The 5,000-nt window shown below is 39.9% G+C and overlaps 1 protein-coding gene across 1 annotated transcript in view; it reads right to left on the bottom strand.

The window, feature by feature from the left end:
• Positions 1 to 494: 494 nt before the first annotated feature.
• The window catches only part of LOC108514483 (zinc finger protein ZIC 5-like), a gene marked incomplete at its 5' end in the record, with an annotated part of 17,581 nt that continues 13,075 nt past the window's right edge, over positions 495 to 5,000 (bottom strand). The window contains one exon of the mRNA XM_017850741.1: positions 495 to 526. The remainder of the gene's footprint in view (positions 527 to 5,000) is intronic.

Consider the following 5,000-nt stretch of genomic DNA (forward strand, 5'->3'; position numbering starts at 1 on the left):
AGATCTGGCCACTGCACTCCAGCCCGGGCTACAGAGCGAGACTCCGTCTCAAAAAATAATAATAATAATAATAATTACATATTAAAATATGTAATAATTATTATTATTATAAAATTATATCTGTGTTTATTTTCCCATCCATTCACCCTATGTTAGCCCAATATTCTAGAGAATATAATTTAGTAACAGACACAAAAAAGAATACAGAAAATGTCTTGGAGTTCACAATATAATTTTATTAAAACTTATGGCCAGGCACAGTGGCTTGCGCCTGTAATCCAAGTACTTTGGGAAGCTGAGGCAGGCAGATCATCGAGACCAGTCCGGCCAATATGGTGAAACCTCGCCTCTGCTAAAAATATAAAAAGTTAGCCAGGTGTAGTGACACAGGCCTGTAGTCCTAGCTACTTGGGAGGCTGAAGCAGGAGAATCACTTGAGCACGGGAAGCGGAGGTTGCAGGGAGCGGAGGTTGCAGGGAGCTGAGATCATGCCACTCCACTCAAGCCTGGGCAACAGAGTGAGACTCTGGCTCAAAAAAAAAAAAAAAAAAAAAAACTTATTCAGATGCAACTTTTACAGTGTTTCTAAAGTTCTTACAAATGTCAATTAACAAGGTGTTTAGAAGTTGAAGTTGAATATTGACATTTGGGAACATTAATTTATCATTCATTCCATTTTACCGTATTTTTTTCAAGTAAAAACTTTGTTTCAGTGTTTCAGAATGACAATCCAACAAGTTGCTACTTATTGGAGAAAAGAAAAACATTAACAAATTCACAACTCCATTGTAAATGATAGCTATTTGTTGGCTTAAGTCGATGTTTGGCTTACGGTCACTGCCATAGGACACACTTAAACACATGTTTTATTGACTTAGATGACAGTAATGAAAACTTTATCTCAAACAAATAATTTGAGTTATGTAATTAGTCTTCTACCAACAAATATTTAAGTCTTCTATTGCATTGCTAATAAAAGCATTTTAATGCCTAATGTCTCAAACTAGCTATACAGAATACAGTATATGTATGATTATGGGCACATCTGAATTTTACTCAAAATTAGTGTTTATGATACATAGTTAAACACAAGATAATACTCACTTGTAAGGGACCAAAAACTCACATTCTGCTTTCACCTTTCTGCTTAACTGTAGAAACTATATATCAGAGTACAGTTGTCCCTTGGTATCCAGTTGGAGATGGGTTGCAGGACTTCCCACAAAATTTTCGGATGCTCAAGTCCCTAATATAAAATGGTTTTGTATTTGCATATAACCTATGCACATCCTCCTATATACTTCAAAACATCTCTAGATTACTTCTACCTAATACAACATAGGTGCTACATAAATAAATAGCTGTTATACTGCATCATTTAGGGAATAAGAACAAGAAAAAGAAGTCTGTACGTGTTCAGCACAGGTAAAAAAAAATTTTTTTCTTTTTTGAGACAGGGTCTCACTGTCACCCGGGCTACAGGACAGTGGCGCGATCTCTGCTCACTGCATCCTCTACCTCCTGGGTTCAAGTGATCCTCCCACCTCTGCTTCCCAAAATAGCAAAATATCACTATTCATATAGCTTACATTAATACTATTTCTTCTGTTGCCCAGGCTGGAGTGCAGTGGCAGAATATATATAACCCATGTCCTTTATAGAAGTATCGAAGTGCACCCATTTTAAATGTTCCATGACTTTTTTAAAAAGTATGTATGTTTGTGTAATCACCATGGTCAAGACAGAGAACATTTCAATCATTTGGTAAAGCTACCTTTTGGTCCGCTGTAGTTAATTCTGCCCACTCCAGCCCCAGGCAACTACTGATCTGCTTTTTCTTACCATAGATTAGGTTTGTCTTTTACAGAATCTCACATAAATGGGTCTAAACAGTGTGTACTCTTTACCTTTTTGTTGTCATTCAACCACCACAACCTTCTAAAAGGGAACACGGTATTTTAAAAACTGGGTATAAAGGTAAAAAATTGTTTGTTCCTTTATAGATTCCTACATTATTCTATAATATAGCCAAGCATATATTTTTCATATATATATGCAAGTACAGGTTACTTAGCCATAATAGTGTTGTTTATTCATTCACTCAAGATGAATTCACACATACGTTCTGGCCCATGTTGCTTACAGCTTATTAGAAGAGACTAAACTACAGGGGAAGGGTTAACTTCTAAACTACAATTTACAATAGCAAACCTCCTTTATAGAGGCTTGTTTTTCAGAAGAAGGGAAATAGAGAAAGGATACAAGATGCGATAGCAGAACAACAAAATGTATAGACTATCATGAGAAAATGGATACATGGGGTGAAAGGGGCAGATTAAAAAAGACAAAGCGGAAAGAACCGAAGTAAATTAATAAGGGCTCTATGCAAAATACCACTATTCATATAGCTTACATTAGTACTATTTCTTCTGTTGCTCATCTCTTCTTGAATTTACTTTGTCTCTGAAACATACTAGCAGAAATAGGGAACAATGGCATCCATGCTTCCATAAAACTCCTGCCAAATAAATCAAGAGTCCCACGGCACCTTCATTTCTAAAGTAATTCTCCTTAGGTGGTGGCTTCTGCTTAGCCTTCTCCTACTTTTCACTTCTGAGTCCCATCGTCAGCCAGGACAGAGGTGTTTCTCGACCTCCTGGGCTCATGTGATCCTCTCACCTCAGCCTGCCTCCCAAGTAGCTGGGACAACAGGTGCATATCACCATCCTCGGCTAATTTTTGTAGAGAGGGAGTTTCGCTACACTGCCTAGGCTGATCTCAAACTCCTGAGTTCAAGTGATCCCTCACCTCAGCCTCCCAAAGTGCTGGGATTATAGGCGGGAGCCACTGAGCTAGGCCAACATAGGTGTTTTGATCAGCCATCTGCTTCAACTAAATGTTAAAGACACTCACCAAAGTCAGGCAACGATTTGCTAATTTGGAGTGTCAAAATCTTCCCCAAAAGGGTCATAATCATATTCTTTATGAATTTTTGTATGTGGCTTATAAAATTTGTCTCATTACTTTATGGAAGCTGCTTAGCTAAAGAATCCTACACAAAGCATTCTTTTTATACCATCTGAACAATGGTGTAATCTTATTAAGACCCAAAGTATAAATGCCAATTTCAAATGTTCTTTTTTTTTTTTTTGAGATGGAGTCTCGCTCTGTCACCCAGGCTGGAGTGCAGTGGTGCGATATCGGCTCACTGCAAACTCCACCTGCCAGGTTCACGCTATTCTCCTACCTCAGCCTCTCAAGTAGCTGGGACTACAGGCGCCCACCACCATGCCCGGCTATTTTTTTTGCATTTTTTTAGTAGAGACGGGGTTTTACCGTGTTAGCCAGGATGGTCTCGATCTCCTGACCTCGTGATCCGCCAGCCTCGGCCTCTCAAAGTGCTGGGATTACAGGCGTGAGCCACCGCGCCTGGCCTCAAATGTTGTTACTGACTGTAAGACAGTCAATATAATCTCACAACTCTGGGGTAAAACTGGTGAAGTTCAAATTCCAGCCTCATCTACAAGATACATGCCCTTGGGAAAATTAGTGGATCCCTCTATACCTCAGTTTGCTCATTTATGAAATAGGGATACTGGTACTACGTCGCAGGATTTTTCTAAGAATTAAATGTGAAAAATATATGTAAAATGCTGTTAAACATAAACTGCTTGACATATAAATTGCTCAAAAAAGGTTTTAAATTATTACTAACACTGAATTTATTCTTTTGACTAGCATGTCCTACAAAGACTGCTTCAAGTAGACTTTTTAAATTAAAACTAAATTTTTTTCTTCTATTGCTTTATTTATTTATTTTATTATTTTTAAGACAGGGTCTTGCTCTGTTGCCCAGGCTGGAGTGCAGTGGCAAGATCCCATGATCCTGCAGGCTCACTGCAGCCTTGACCTCTTGGGCTCAGACGATCCTCCCACCTCAGCCTCCTGTAAAACTAATTTTATAAAGATAAGCATAATCAGCCTGGCATAGTGGCTCACACCTGTAATCCCAGCACTTTGGGAGGCTGAGGCAGGCGGATCACGAGGTCAGGAGTTCCAGACCAGCCTGACAAATATGGTGAAACTCCGTCTCTACTAAAAACACAAAAATTAACTGGGCATGGTGGCGCATGCCTGTAGTCCAGCTACTCAGGAGGCTGAGCCAGGAGAATTGCTTGAACCCGCAAGGCGGAGGTTGCAGTGAGTCGAGATCGCACCACTGCACCCTAGCCTAAGCGACAGAGAGACACCGTCTCAAAATAAATAAATAAATAAGTATAATCAACAACTTAGCTCACTATTAGAAACTTTTCTGTTCTTCTCTCATCTTCAAAACTAAATACCAAATTCAGTAAAAGACTAATCACAATGTTTCCTGGATGAAAAAGTGATAAACATTCATGGGTGGGAAGCAATAATGATGATCACATATATACCACACAAATATTAAAAATAAAAGAGAATGGGCCAGGCACGGTGACTCATGCCTGTAATCCCAGCACTTTGGGAGGCTGAGGCAGGCAGATCACCCAAGGTCAGGAGTTCGAGACCATCCTGGCCAACAGGGTTAAACCCCATCTCTACTAAAACAATACAAAAAATTAGCTGGGCATGGTGGTGCACGCCTGTAATCCCAGCTACTTGGGAGCCTCTGGTGGGAGAACTGCTTGAACCCGGAAGGCAGAGGTTGCAGTAAGCCAAGATTGTGCCACTGCACTCCAGCCTGGGCAACATAGCACGACTCCGTTTCAAAACCCCCCTCAAAAAAAGAGAGAAGTATATATTTTTCGAAAGCTATTAAGAACAAATAAAAGTAACTGAACTCTCATGTAACAAATGTTCAGTTCAAATCATTAAATATGGGCCAGGTGCGGTGGCTCAAGCCTGTAATCTCAGCACTTTGGGAGGCCGAGGCGGGCGGATCACGAGGTCAGGAGATCGAGACCATCCTGACTAACACAGTGAAACCCCGTCTCTACTAAAAAATACAAAAAACTAGC

The sequence above is a fragment of the Rhinopithecus bieti genome, unplaced genomic scaffold (genome assembly GCF_001698545.2).
Source record: "Rhinopithecus bieti isolate Rb0 unplaced genomic scaffold, ASM169854v2 scaffold_32081, whole genome shotgun sequence".
NCBI lineage: Eukaryota > Metazoa > Chordata > Mammalia > Primates > Cercopithecidae > Rhinopithecus > Rhinopithecus bieti.